This window comes from Cryptomeria japonica, chromosome 9 (genome assembly GCF_030272615.1).
Source record: "Cryptomeria japonica chromosome 9, Sugi_1.0, whole genome shotgun sequence".
In the NCBI taxonomy this organism is placed as follows: domain Eukaryota; kingdom Viridiplantae; phylum Streptophyta; class Pinopsida; order Cupressales; family Cupressaceae; genus Cryptomeria; species Cryptomeria japonica.
Window position 1 is genome coordinate 279,638,170 of NC_081413.1, and position 16,577 is coordinate 279,654,746.

The following is a 16,577-nucleotide window of genomic DNA, read 5'->3' on the forward strand; positions in this document are numbered from 1 at the left end:
AATGCCAAAGGGGGAGTTTGTTAGCTTTAACATGTTTTTCATTGATGTCAATATTGTTCTTGACCATGATATGTGAGTGATAGGATAAGTTTCAATACATGGAAATATGGGTTTGTTGTTGATATTACCAGGTAATACTACACAACCATGAATAATTGGTTCAATTTTTTATTGTATTAATCATTTATGATAGCTTGATTATAATATCTCTTGGTGTTGTGGTTGTGTATTGTGCTTATCTTCTTTTGGTTGTCATCTTCAGAAAGTATTGATGCTCAATCATTGGTAAAGCACATAAGCATGTAGAGTAGTTTATGAATGTTGTCTAAAATCTGCAATAACAATGTTGTGCTCTATCTTCACTGTGATAGTAGCTTTAATTTGTAGTCATTTTTTTTATCTTGTGATAGATTAATTAGTTAAGGAACATAAATGGATAGTTATCGTGCACATCATACCTTAATGACAAATGTTTTTTTGTACCGATATAACAAAGTTTTGATCTCCTATATTGCAGGCGACATGATAAATTGAGACTAGCGATAGGAAAAATAAATATACGTGACAACAAAATAAATAACAAAAATATGTTGATATTATTATAGATATTTAGTGTCTTAACGTATAACAATAATTTGTTATCAATATACATGAATACCATTGTCAAAGTTGAATTCTTAGTTAATTTTAAGGCTTGGTTTTTAGAATGATAGCAAAAAATGTCTTTTTAACAGCTAGTTTGTTGATCAATAGTTTGATAACTATTCTCTACACAACACCAATAGAAATTCGTTGTGGAATGATGAAGTCATGGGTTGCTGTTGAAAAGTGGCTTGATTAAAAAGAAAATTGGTTGAATAAAAAATCAGATGAGTGACAGTTATTTTATGAAAATAGAACATCATTTTGATGACTGTTGTAGCACTGAATTAAAAAAATAATGTTGATTATTGTCTATGCATCTAGTTTCATGATGAAGTGTTTATTTTGAGACAATTACAGTCTAATAATGAGGGTTTGATAGTGAGGGTTTTGATAGTAACAATGTTTCAAGGATTTTTTGTAATAGTTAGGCATTATATTTTCAATTGATATTGGATTGATTGCCGAGTTATTCATGTGAGGAGATTTATGATAGAACAATAACTATGAAAGATTTCTTGAAGGGAAATATGTTAATTTGAAGAACTGTAGAACAAAGACTTGATGTTTAAGACAATTTGTTGAAGAATAATTGGAAGTGATGCAACATATCAGTTTGATTTGTATTGAAATAGAGTAACCCTCTAAGTTTGTATTGTTCTAAGTTTTTAGTTTTGTAATGAATTGGTGTTCCTTGGAGTGGGTTCTCCTAAAACTTGTAAGGGGTTGGTGCTCCTAGAGTCAGTGCTCTGAATTTTTTCCAGTGTGGCCTAATATGAAACTTGTTCATAGTGGTTTTTCACCCTTAGGGGTTTTACACTCAAATATTGGTGTCATGGTGTTGAATATTTATTTTGAATCTCTTGATTGTTTTATTATTAATACTATCCTATGATCTATTTCAAAGGTTAATATCATTGTATTAAAATTTTATTGGTTAAAAGTCTATTTATTTTATTCATTATTGATTCACACCCCCCCCCCCCTCTCAGTGATCCTAGTATTCTAACAACTAGTTTCACTAAAGCAAAAGGATGTCTGTAGATTTCTAGTCCATGCGACACATATAAACTTTTTATTAAATATTTTAGCAAAATTGCATCATCCTTGTTTGTTTTGTAGACTAAAGAGTATGAGTTTGATTGGACAATACCATGTTAAGAAGTCATTCAACCCCTTAAGGATTCTTTGACAAAGTAACTAGTTTGAAGAGAAGCTAATTGGAATCTACCATTTGATATGCATATAGATACCTCTAATTTTGTTATTGGGGTAGCCTTGGGTAAAAAATAAGAAATGATAGAGTATGAAATATACTATGTCAACAAGAATCTCCAAGCAACATAACTAAATTAGATTAGTGTACAAAAAGAGATACTTTTTATCATCTACTCCATAAATAATTTTAAGCATGATATTATAAGGTATCCAATATTTGTGCACCCATGCAACAATCATATATCCTATGAGTAAGCCAATTATTAGTGACAAGTTAGTCAAGTGGCTATTGCTCTGACAAGAATTTGATATCACAGTAGTGGATAAACCTAGGAAAGAAAATGTTGTAGAATAATTTCTCTAGAATAACTACACTAGAATATGAACCTATCATAGATGACTCTTTTCATGATAAGCATTTGCTTGCTTCAATAGTGCAAACACCATGGTATGTAGATATTGCTAATTATTTAGTTTTAGGAAAGCCACTACCTCATTTATGACCAAAAAAGAAGAATCATTTGGTTGAAACAAGTTTTCATTTTTCATGGATATCTAGTTACCTTTTCTACAATATAATTAACAATGTAATGAGAAGATATGCGAAGGAAGATGAAATTTGTGATATTTTGCATGAATGACACAACGAACCTTGTGGAGGAAATGTTTCTTCTGAAATAACTACTTTTAAGATACTAAACATAGGTTATTACTATCCTAATCTACATAAATATTAAGCCAAATATACTAGGTGATGTGATAGATACCAAAGGATAGGTCTCCCAACTCATAGTGATGAGATTCCTCTACAACCACAATTGGTTCTCTCACCTTTTCATAAATTTGGGCTTGATTTTATAGGTCCTATAGATCCTCCTTCAAACAATGATTATATACTAGTCTACACTAACTACCTCACCAAGTGGGTGAAAGTTCGTGCCATGAAACATACTAGAGATAAAAAAGGTTATTGTATTCTTGTATGATAATTTTTTTACCAGATATGGAGTGCCCAAAGAAATTGTTACTAATCAAGGGACTTAGTTCACGTCAACATTGATCAGGGTATTAGTCAATGAATACAACATTAGGCATAAAAATTATACCCTTTCCATCCATAATCTAATGGTTAGGTTGAGGTTACCAATAGAGATATTGAGGCAATATTGATTAAGATAGTTGCCTTGCAAAGTAAATAATGGGTAGCTAGATTTCTTGAAGTTGTATGAGACTACAAAATAACTTGGAAACCACAATAGGTTCACACCATATGAAATGTTGTATGGGATGAAGGTTTTCTAGCACACTAATTTTGAATATAAAACTCTATAGACAACATTACAACTAGGGATGAGATTATTAGTAGCATAGAAAGACAAAATCATTCATTTGAATGCTCTTGATGAAGCCTAAAGAGAATCAATCCATGCAAAAAAAGTCAAAAATCAACAAATCTACTAGTACAATCACTTCATTAAATTAAAACAATTCTAGAAAGGTGATTTGACTCTTATATGGTTCCAAGTATAAATATCAACAAGGAAAATTATAGACAAGATGGCTAGGTCCGTATAAAATTGATGCATCATATCCAAATGTTGTAGTCTAATTGACCACCATTGACCCAATATAATTCTCTCTATTGATCAATGATCATTGATTGAAGTTATATCAAAACTCATTGAAGTTAAATCTATATCAGAAACAAAGAGCCCACAAGATCTAGATTTGAGCATAATTTCTCACACCTTCATGTCTTTTAGGTATTATTTTACATCTCTCTCCATAATAAGATTCTTTAGTGTTCCCTTCCACAGTATGGGGACCATCCATTTTTTCGAAAATAAAGTAGCACCAACCTCCATTCTTGTTGAACCCACAACCATTGACCACAATATTAATTGGACCTAAACATGTAGCCACTAGTTGTGGGCCATGTGCAACAATATGAATGCAATATCTTCAATGTTGTTCATATCACCACAAATGGCGTGATATCATTACCATTAGATGTGTCTTCCACATTGGTCTATGTTTCATATATTTATTATGGGCTACACTCCTTATGGACACAACTATTTCTTCACATGACCATCAATTGTTGTAGCAATTCAACTTTTCATCAAGTATTTGACCATGCAATAAAGTCTTAGAACTAGATTCCAATATGACATCTCTCATGGCATCACTATTGTCAAATATTTCCCATCTACTGCAAAGGGTGCGCTAGTTCTAATCATGATAACTTATAATTATTTTGCATGGTCCTCTATTTAAAACTCATGCATTGGTGTTTTATTTTTATTTCTTTTATAATTATGTTGCGTGCTTAATAACACCCCATCCCATGAACCTCTCCCATTTATTTTAGATTTGAGGAAACATGTCACCATTAATATGGGGGATAATATTGAAGAGTTATTTTTTAAACTTTACTACCAAAATTCTTTTTTTCTGCCATAATACCACTAGTATTTATCACATACTTAAGACAATTATCATAATTATAATTGATAATTATTCTTTTTTTTCTCATATTAAAGCTTGTAGCTAGTCAAACATAGTTAAAATTAAACAAATATCATTGTATGCCATCAAAAAATTAAACAAAGTGTGATTTTAAACTAAAAGAACAGAAAAATTAAAAGGTAGAAAGGAAACACAAAGCATTGAAGAGTTAGTATAGGCAGAACACAAAAAGAAAATTATTCAAAAAAGGGAGAAAACAAGATGCAAGAAAGGTAGTCAAAAGAACAAAACTTTAGTAAAATGGATTGGGATCCTATCAAGAATGAACCAACAAACTATTACTAACAATCAATACTATGTGTCTATCTTCTGACAGACAAGATGACTAGACTATTTCCAGAAATTGACAAGTTACAATAAGGAAGTAGCTCATCAATTTTCCCAAACATTAAAGATAATGTAGCCATAGTAAAATGGCCTTTGTGTCGATGTTATAGTAGAAAAAATTGTCGAGACAATAAAAATACCAATTGAAGGGGAATCCTTTCTAGAACACCATGATGTAGTCTCCACTTGAGAAAATTTCACAAGAACAAATGACTTACAATTAGAATCTTCCTCTCAAGATACAAACTGAATTTCCCTACCGATGGAGATGGGTATGTGTTGCTACCTATATCATCAAATAGCTAAATCTTGAAGGGAGATCTTCCTTGTTATACTCAACCCATTCCAAGCTTCATATTCACTTGTGACATATTAACCATGTCAATATTTCATATTACCTTTATCACCGTTTATCATGTATGGCTCTAGTGTTTCAAAAAGGTAAAGCCATGTGAGTCTATCTCACCATTGTGATTTAGTTATTAGTAAAAAGAAGTTTAAATGAGAAAAATACCAAAACTAAAATAATGTTCCTTTTCTCATCAATGTGCATCTCAATGATAATAAGGTGAAATATGTCATGGTTGATCTCATAATAGATCTAAATATCATACCAACAACTACATGGGAAAAACTTGGAAGGCCTAAACTTATAACAACACATGAATGTAAGTTTAATAGATGACTTCGAGATGGGAAAACTTGGTACATGAAAGACTATTCAGGTCAATATCAAAGGCCTAAAAAATTGTTGATTTTCAAACTGTGAAAATGAAATAACGCTTCAACGCCTTCAACGATTCATTAGGATTGAGATAGTTTCTGAAATATAATGATATTATTGACTCTTGAAAAGAAGAAATCTAGTTTACACATATGTAGGGTAGGTGAAATTAGTTTTAAACCAATTAGGATAGTAAGACCACCAATTTCAAAAGATCAACCTTAAATTTAAAAGGGGGACGTAAACCCAATAGATCTAGCCACAATTCAAATAGAGAGGAGGATTGATATGTTGATTGGCTTTACTTGTTTGATGTTTCCTCTTTTAGAAAGTCAAAATTGGATTTGAACTCTAAAGCTATAGGGTAAAACAATGGAGAATTAAATCAAAGCAGTGATAATAGAATGTTCTAGACTTCACACAAAGCCATAGATAGAGATTTGAGAAGGGAAAGTGGATTAGAACCTTTAGTTGAAAATTTGGGCCGAATTGTTGAGATTAGGAGGGTAGGGAGACCTAGTCTTGCCACTTCCAAGTAGGAAAGAGAGATGTTTTCTAAATCAAGGAGACACACATGATCCACTATTACAAGATGGAGAAAATTTCTCAGGAGTATGGCGATGGGACTACCTAGTCCTCCGCTTTTCATGCCCATATTTAAAATGGGTCTTTTTAAAGGAAGACCATGGCAGTGGGGCACCATTGTCTAGACAGGGGAACCAAAATGTCCTTTTCCTCCACAAACAAGACAAACAAACCAGTAAATAAGGAGGCATAGCCCCAAGATGGGGTCCACTTAGTTGTGCAATCAGGTGACATCAGATTCAGAGTAAAAATGGGTCATAACAGGCCTAGGGGGAATGAAGGTAGGACATACTAAAGTAGGAGCACAAATATGAGTTGTAAATTGTACAAGGTTACCATTTACAACGTTACATTTGTTGTCATTTTATTGTCATTGATGTCAACTGGTATAGCTTGTCACCAATATATATGGGATGTCGACTGATATGGATTGTTGCGATGTTGATTGGTGAACATGCATTGGAGATAGTTGGCATTATGGAAATACCAACTGGTGAGTGATGTGTTCGCAGTGTGTTGTTGCCAACCGGTAAGCATGAGACCAGTAAGAAAGCAATATTGATCTAATGAAGGATGTGCAGGCAATTGGTATGCAAGGTTGATGTCAACCAACAAGGCTCCCACCGGATGAAGTGACTATTACCGAATGAAGAGAAGAATGACATAAAGGGTGCTGCCTCAAGATAGCAAGGAAGACATATGGGAAGTTTACCGGGTCATATGTCTAGTTGATGATGTATCTGATCAAATAAGGAAGTCACATTGGTGCAACACTGGGAGCAGGATGCACAATGTAATGACAATTGGTTCCCATCAGTTATTTGTCAGCAGGTGACAAGGATCCACTCTCACCGGGTGTTTGGAAGGTTAAGTACATCAATCTATCTACTCCCATCGGTTGGTGGTAATATCATAACCCTCTAGGATAAGACAATCAAAGAAGTTAAAGACAGGTGGTTGAAGGTCTATACCGGATGACTAAAGTGAAACATGAGGTAGCCTCCAGTTATTGAAACCAGAGATGTGCACCAGATTAGCAAGAGTAAGCATGATGAGCTACCAAGATAGAAGAGGATGAGTAAGTAGTGATGGGTTTGCCACTTTGGTAAACGAGTTGAGATGAGGTCCAGGGAAATGAAGGGGAAGGAAGGTTTGGCATTTGTAGACATGGACTCACTCTGAGATGCTGATGTCAACTGGAATGTAGATGCAGATTGATGCAATAACAATTGAAGACTGTTGGCACGATGTTATCATGCATGTTACCAGCATGAAGGTAGGAGTAGTGTCAACCGGTAAACAAGGCTATCAGTATGCAAGAAAGTACAAAAGTGAAAGGTTCCCATTAGATGAAAATGAGCATGTTGTGGATTGACAAGGTTGGTGACCGAGCTGATGTGATCCCACCGACAGAACATGAGAATGCATGGTTCAAAAGGTTGATCAGTTATTGTATTATCGGTAGGGAAAGAGGACCAGTTGTATAAAGTATACACCGGTTGTGTGTTATGGTCGGTGATTGAGCTTGAACTGACACAGTGAAGTGAGTTGGATGCCGACAAAGATGACATGTGGCTACCAGGTGGAAATCATGCAGAGGTAGATGAAGAGTCCGTCGGTGAGGTAGTTGTTGAGTAGGTTGACATTAATGTTGACTACCGAAATCATAGGTTAGATGCAGAGGGTTGTGGCTCAAGGCAAAATGAAGGACATACATCTGATTCCTTGACGTCAGGAATTGATGCAGGATATCCAAGTGCAGATCAAATCTAGTGAAGGCAACCGCAAGATCATTTATTGCGATTGACCAAACAACAAGGCTGAAAAAAGGTTGGAGGTTGCTAAGTTTGGCAAGCGTGTAATGGAAGGAAGATAAATGGAAAATTTGAGTGATCTATTGTAGGCGGTCAATCCAAGAAACAAGATCTAATTGGATTAGGTACGGCTCGTGGTTTGTGAAGAAATCCTAACACACAAAGTTTGAAGTTATGTTTTGGCGGGAAGACTGATGGATATATAGGCAGATAGAAGATTGAAGAGGATTGATGCTCCATGTTGGATATTAGAGAAGAGAGAAAGTTAATCAGTCAGGGAGTTCATCAAAGAACATTGAAGTGACTATGTGTTGGAGAGGTGCAACTAGTAACAAGGTTTAATAGAGGTTTAACCGGTAAGGTTAGAGTAATGGTAAGTTGCTAAAGATTGTAGCAGTCAAGAGAACCAGTAGTGGTAGAATCAACAACAAGGCAATAGAGAGGGGAGCAGTGCAATGTGAGTGTTAGAGAAGATCCAACAAGGTAAAAGCATAGTAGAAGGGGAATCAGACAAAGAGGACTGAGAACCGGTGTGACAACCCATCCAACCAAGATAGTCTGAACTGGTAAGGTAGCAATAATGAGCAGGGGAAGAGACAGAGAGGGTGAGCAGAGAACCGGTAGAGAACATAGCAGGGTTGAACAGGTAGAGAAGAGGTGAACCGAAAGAGAGATTATTTGCAGAGGTTACAAAACTCATTTGTAATTGGGTTATTACTATTGTTTTGGTAACTTTCATTATAGTCACTGAGTTGGTGCTCGGTGCAGGGGTTGGTGCTCCTTTGGGTTGGTGCCCATAAACAATTAGGGGTTGGTGCTCTTTTGGGTTGGTGCCCATAAACAGTTATGGGTTGGTGCCCATAAATAGTTAGGGGTTGGTGCTCCTTGGGTTGGTACCCTAAATAAGTAGGGGTTGGTGCTCCTTGAGTTGGTTCCCTAAAATTAGGGCTTGGTGCTCCTTGGGTTGGTGCCCTACACTTTGTATTTAATTTTATTTGTGAGGCTGGATTGGAGCAATAGAATCTAACAACATTTCTCACCGAGGTTTTTCCCATATTAGGGTTTCCTCGTATATTCGATGTTGTGTGATGTATCCTTGTGTGTGCTTTCATAATGTTCTTTCCCTTATCTCACCGGTGTGTCTTCTTGGTCTTTGATATGTTAACTGGTATTCACATTTAGGATTAAAATGATTAATATTGGAAACCACTGATTCACCCCCCCTCTCAGTGGCATCTTGTGTTCTACAATTAGTATCAGAGCTCAAGTTCCCAGTTAGATAAGTTTTCTCTAGCTTGGGTAGATTCTGGTTTGAGAACACAATGGTTAGTTTTGAGTCAACCCCTACTTTGGTGTCTGATGTGTCAAACTATTTCACTTGGAGTTGCAAGATGGAAGTCTACCTGTCCTCTTTAGGCTATGATGTTTGGATGCCAGTTGTTAATGGTCTCTCTAGTCCTGTCAGTCCTCCTACCAGTCCTAAAGCTGAAAGAAGATCTAAGTGAAATGCTAAAGCCATGAAAGCTATGCTCAATGGGCTTTTAGGTGATGTTTCTTTACAAGTGGACATATGCAAATAGACAAAGAGTTTGTGGTATAGATTGAAGAAACTTTATGGTGAAGAATCTTGCATTGTTGAATCAGTTTGTGTGAGTAAGAAGAAAAATGAGACACATGAACATACAGATGATGGATCTAGATCAGCCAACTGCTACAACAATGATGAAGAAGAAACCTACCTCTTCATGGCTCAAGAGACAAAAAGTGAGATGCACACATCAAAAAGGGATAACACAGATCAATCCTACCGGCAAGATGTGTTTGGCAGTGATGAAGAAGACGACGAAGAAGATTAAGATCAAGTTGATATTGAAAGTGAACTAGTAAGTACCCTAGAAGAGATAAAAAATGTTATAAATGAATTTAAGAATTACAAAAAATTAGTTCATGAAGAATGCAGCCAGTTGAGAACATGCCTTGAAGAGTCAAATAAAAACATCTGCATATTGACAACTCAACTAGAAGAAGCCAAAGGGATGATTGATGAATTAAAATCAATCTTTGATGCCAAGAAGAGTAGATGTGAGGAGTTGGAGCTAGAAGTGGAGACAAAGGATAAAGAATGTTAGAGGATAAAAGGAGAATTGGAGAATATTCAGAAAGACCTTGAGAAGTGCCAAGTTGAGCTCAAGGTGAGGATCTGGTATGATGGCAGAACTGAAGCCTTGGATGAAATGTTGAATAAACAAAAACACTCAAAGGATACCAGAGGATTAGGATTTGATACCGACAAGTGCTCCACATGAAGGGTTGTCTCCAAAAGTGGAAATAACAAATGACATATCTTCACTGTCAGAAATGCTCCCAGAAGAAAGATAGACCTAACTACAACTGGTGAAGAGATGAGGATGAAGACTGGTGTTGCAAGGAGGAATAATGTTGATCCCAAAGGGAAAGGAAATCTAAATGAAGGTGGCTTCATCAGAAATGAGAATAGTAAAGGACAAAGAACTGCTGCAAATGAGCATCCCAGGATCAACAATAAAGGAAGAAGGAATGGAGGAAACGAGCCTGCAAGATCACCACATGTCTGGCAGAATAAGTTTTTAAGTTGTAAGCCCTCCTTCTTCGGTTATTGTTTTTCATGTAAAGGATATGGCCATAGAGAAGATGAATGTAAAATGAGGTCTAGGAATAGATAAAATGATTTTCCTAGGAATAACAATTTAGTTTGTCAAAGATGCAATGGATTTGGCCATAGAAGTCATGAATGCAGGAAGAAGAAATTTTAGTCTTATGACAGCCGATATAACTGTCATGATTAATATGGAAGTAGTTATAGAGCATATGAGAATCAAAGACCGACATGGAACAAAAGGAGAAGTATTCCTACAAGATCAAGAAATCTACCGGTTCTGGTAGTTAGCTACAACAACATGGTCAAGAGAAGATTCAAGTTAGTTTGCTAGGAGGTCCTGAAATCAATTGTTTGGGATGAACACAATATGCTTCTACAATAATGTTCTTAGTGATATTGCAAAATGTTGTAGAGAAAGGACAAATCAATAGAAGAAAATTACCATTGCTTTAGAGACAACAAATGAGAAAAGGAGGGAGACCAAGTAGGTATGGAGGAAGAAGGAAGAGAATATAACCATGGACAGGCACTATGCATCCAATGCACAGGTGATATCTCCTAAGGATTAAAGGAGATGCAAGACTCAAGCGGAGTTACATATTGATCATATCATTCACCCTCAAATTTGAAAAGGATAAATGAAAAGACAAGCTGCTACCGACATAAGGGAGAAGATGAAATGAGTGTGTGTAGTTAGTGCCTTAGCTACACATCTACATATGTGAGATGGATTACTGCTGCAAGTATTAATGGATGGTTCAAATTTCGATTGGGGTCAGAGGCACTTGACACAAGAAGACAAAGGTTGATGGACAAAAGTGTTTTGGTAGAGATATTGGACCAGTATGGTAAAAACCGATGTATAGTATATTACCAGTATGGATGTTAATTGGAATTGTAAACAATGATCATTGTAGTGACTCCAGTGGCTTGGATTAAGGAAATTATGTCTCAGATGATATTGGAAAAGACCTCACTCAACTGGTTGTGAACAAAGAGAGATAATTACCTACACAGGGGGAGAATATTCATGTGATATCAGATCGATATCAGTGTCAACATCAACAATTGGTATCAACAAATTGGTGTTAGAATAACTTTCTTCATATCAAAGGGGAGAAGATGCAATCTGACCGACATATAAGTGAAATTCACTAACACACTTTTTAACAATTGGTATCACACTTGTATATACTTTTGGTTTCAGTTGGTGTCTAAGCCCTCTATCTCAAGTGTTGATGGATGAGAGGATACATAATAGAAAGCAACCAATAGGGGAGAGGAAACCAATAGAAATCTCTATCAATTCCCTTTGTAATTATGTCAAAGGGGGAGAGGAATCCAGTAGTATACCGGATACTACATGTGTTGACATCAATGCCAAAGGGGGAGATTGCTAGCATTGTGTTGTCATTGATGTCAACCGATATAGCTTGTCATCGGTAAATATAGGATGTCGACCGGTATGGATTGTTGGGATGTTGACCATTAAATAGGCATTGGAGATAGTTAGCATTATGGAAATGCCAACCGGTGAGCGATGTGTTAGCAGTGTGTTGTTGCCAACCGGTAAGCATGTGACCAATAAGAAAAAAAGGTTGATCCAATGAAGCATGTGCAGGTAACCAGTATGCAAGGTTGATGCCAACCATCAGAACTCCCACCAGATGAAGTTTCTCTCACCAAATGAGGAGAAGAATGATAGAAAGTGTGTTTCCTCAAGATAGAAAGGAAGACATGTGGGAAGTTTACCGGGTCACATGTCTAGTTGATGATGTATCTGCTCAAATAGGGAAGTCACATTGGTGCAACACCGGAAGCAGAGTGCACAATGTAATGACAACCGGTTCCCACCAGTTATTTGTCAGCAAGTGACAAGGATCCACTCTCACCGGGTGTTTGACAAGTTAAGTACATCAGTCTATCTACTCCCACCGGTTGGTGGCAATATCATAACCCTCTGTGATAAGATAGTCAAAGAAGTTAAAGGCAGGCAGTTGAAGGCTCCCAGAGACAACTGAGAGGGGGGGGGGGTGAATCAGTTGTCTAATAAATTTAAATAAAAAACAACTTAACCAACTTAATGCTTAATACTGGTAAACCAGTTAAGTATGCCGGTAGACAGTTATAGCATTTAATTTCTATATCGGTAAGGATTAGTGCATGAAACATAAACACAAAGTCATCCACAACACATAACACAAATATTTGTATGTGGAAACCCTGTAAGGGGAAAAACCACGATGGGAAACCTTACCCACAATCAAATGATACTTGCAGATAGTAAGTGTACATAAATGGGGTCTGCACATGCAAAAAGGCCAACAGCCTAGAGCTCACTGCTCAATCATAAAATGAGAGTCACATTGACTACAGTTGGATGGTTAAATCCAATAAGAATGTACTGCACAAAATAGCATCTTCATATGCTAGATTCAGTACCGATGTAATGCAGATATGCTTTCACAAAAACCTAGCTTCACCTTCAAATGATGTCTTCGTGTATAGCTCTACTTAAACTCGCATATACCTTCACACAATCCTTTTTCACATTCTACACTTGATCTTACAAATAAGATCTTACATTTATACCATAACCTAAGACCAATTTTAGTAGGTCGGCTCTACAAGATATTGCAATAAAAACATTTTACAAACAATATAGTATCTGATGCAATAATTGATTGAACATGTCGGCTTAATTCATTTAAAATTATAATTAATCGTCTCCATAGTGTGCCATGTTGATCTGGAGAAGATAAACCTGCCGGTGTAACCCTGGATAACCCTGGACCTATTTGCCGGTAAGAGCAAATATGCAAATATGAATATACCAATGATTAATTTATTAAGATAAGATGTCCACATGATGTCTTCGATATTACCAAGTGTTTTCCATATCTTTCCAAGTGCTGGTGATCATTATATCTTGCCGGTGTACCATATACCAGTAACTGTGCAATAGTTGCTTGCTTGCCGGTGAATGCTATTGGATCTCCAAAGTGCTAGTGTTTTAGTAGGTGTTGACAACAATGAAAAAACCATACCAAAATACCAAAAATCTCCCCCTTTGGCATTGATGGCAACACAAGATGGAAAAACCATCAAAGTGCCAAAACAGAAATGCCAAGTATCGAAAACCAACAATCTCAAAAAAGATTATAACCAGAAATCAGAGAGTAATAATCTCTCCTAAACAACAACCTCTCCCTTTGGGAGCAACATGTGTTTTCCATACCAATCTCTCCAAAAGATAATGTGTTTTTCCATAGATATCTCTCCCCCTTTGACATCAAATGCCAAAGTTTCAATAAAACCAAGTTCATATACAAAATTTTTAAGAAAACTGCTAGTAACAAATCACCTTAGCTCACTCATAATTTTAAATAAATGAGCGAGCTAGCCCCAGGGTTTAGATTATTCCCAATCTACACGGAGATGTTGGTAACATTGCTGGGATAAAATTATCAATGAAATTAAAAAAAGTGAAAAAAAATGTGTCGGGGCGAATAGAGGGTTACTCCAATTCAGCTCTAGAAATTGGACAATTTTTTACTCTTTTTATGGTCCGATCTCTGTTATCGACAATATCTTATTCATAATTTGAAACAATAATTTGCTATTTGTTCATAAAAAAAAAAAGTGCTTGAAGAAAAGAGCTCTCCTCAAATAGGATTTGAACCTACGACCAATCGGTTAACAACCGACCGCTCTACCACTGAGCTACTGAGGAATAACGAAGGTATGAAGTTTCTATATATCTTTGAAATGAAACAACCTATAACAAGTGCATCAACGATTGAAAAATTCAATGCAAAGGTTTATTCAAAACACCTCCACCTTCTTATGCCTATTCTAGGCTTATATTATAAGCCTAATAGGTTATGATAGCAATCCCTCCTTTGTTTCTCCGGAGACGGCGGTCAATCACCACCACAATCTTATTCGCTGCCTCCCCTCCTCCATCCGAGATACATATTGATAGATCGATACGGTGCTGCAAAGCTGCCAGTGAGCTAAGTATATTGCAATTGCACTTTGTCGAAAGTCCAACAAAGACCTCTCTATCCCCGGCCTACTGGTTACCCTATAGCAACTACCCCTTTAACTACCCCTTTCTTTTTAAACCGTGAAACAGAGCGGATATAGTAGCACTCAAAACTGCAATTCGTAAATAGATGACCCTAATTTGAATAAGCAGGTGTCTTAATGAATGAGTAAGAGCCCTTGGTTCTTACCAATACGCCTGGCACCAATGAGAAAGAGTTATAGAAGAAGCTCATACACAAATAACTATATATATAATATAATCTTGAACATATGAAAAATAGTATGTATACGCGGTCTAGGGACCTTTATAGTAAACCACAAATTTAGCTATTGGTATTCGCAGTTCTCTTACTAGTTCGAGAGCAGTCATAGTAATTTGAGAATTTTATTCTATATATCTATTATAGATACTCATAGTCTCTCTATGTGGACTGTTGTGGGCGAGGAGGGATTTAAACCCCTGACACCGTGGTTCATAGCCACGTGCTCTAATCCTCTGAGCTACAGGCCCCGTCTCCACCAGATAACAAATATTGCATTTCGCAGTGTGTAATGGGAAAAAAAGAATGCCGGGGTTGGGTTTATTTTTAAAAAGAAGTAAGCTTTTTTATTATTCTGGCATCGAGCTATTTTTCCACAGGGCTTCCCCTGCAGTATCGTCACCGCAGTAAAGTTTAACCACCAAGTTCGGGATGGATTGGTGTGGTTCCCCTACGCCTGAGACACCAACCAATTTAATATACCAACTACTCCCCCTGAGAAGTAGCTTCCTCATCAAAGACCGAAATAACAGATTTCTTTGTTAATTCTATTCGTTGATGACAATCATCAATAGTCTAAATCTCTACCGATGGTGGTATGACTCCAAGCTAATCTCCGAGATATTCAAAAGTCTCCTTAGGTAAAGGTTTAGTGAAAATATCTACAATCTGCTCTTTAGTATTCACATAAACCAGTTTTATCTCCTTAGCTTCAACTTTTTCCCTTAGACAATTTAGTTTGATAGAAACATGTTTGGTTTTAGAATGTAATACTAGATTCTTAGATATATCAATTGCTGTAGTGTTATCACAATAAATAGTAATAGGTTCCTTGCATTTTACCTTTATGTCTTTTAACATTTTCTTAAGCCATAGTACCTGTGTACAGTTAGTTGTTGTTGCAACATATTCTGATTTTGCTGTTGATAAAGATGTACAACTCTATTTCTTACTTAACCAAGAAACTAGTCTGTTTCCAAGAAAGAATGCTCCACCAGTGGTGCTTTTCCTATCATCCACATCTCCTACCCAATTTGCATCTGTGTATGCACATAATTCAAACTTTTCATCTCTAGGATACCATAATCCAAGATTTATAGTGCCTTGTAAGTACCGAAAAATCCTTTTTACTGCTAATTCATGATTTTCTGTAGGATTACTTTGAAATCTTGAAACAATACATACTGCATTCATAATATTAGGTCTGGTTTGTGTCAAATACAGTAAACCTCCTATCATAGATTTGTATCTAGTTGGATTAATAGGTGTAGATTCATCCCTTTGTGATAATTTGTCATTTGTTGTCATAGGTGTGCTTACCGGTTTAGAGTTCTCCATCCCAATTTTATTTAGTAACTCTTTTAAGTATTTGGACTGACTCAAGAATGTACCTTTATCAGTCTGTGAAATCTGCAATCCTAAAAAGAATTTTATTTCTCCGATCATAGACATTTCAAATTCTTGCTGCATTTTAATAGAAAATTCCTTACATAATCCATCTTCTCCTCCAAAGATTATATCATCAACAAATACTTCTATAATCAAGATGTCATCATTAGTTACTTTATAATATAAATTGCTGTCTGCATTTCCTTTAGTAAAACCAATCTTTAAAAGATACTTATCCAATCTTGCATACCAAGCTCTTGGGGCTTGTTTTAGTCCATACAGAGCTTTTCTTAACTTGCATACCATATCATTGTCATCTGTCAAAGAAAATTCATTAGGTTGTTCAATGTATACTTCCTCTTCAAGATCTCCATTCAAAAATGCACATTTAATATCCATTT

General features: G+C 36.0%; 1 non-coding gene across 1 annotated transcript; it reads right to left on the bottom strand.

Moving 5' to 3' along the window:
- Positions 1 to 14,138: 14,138 nt before the first annotated feature.
- Positions 14,139 to 14,210, bottom strand: TRNAN-GUU (transfer RNA asparagine (anticodon GUU)). The gene has a single exon. It is a non-coding gene; the product is annotated as a tRNA-Asn (tRNA).
- Between the last annotated feature and the right edge of the window lie 2,367 nt (positions 14,211 to 16,577).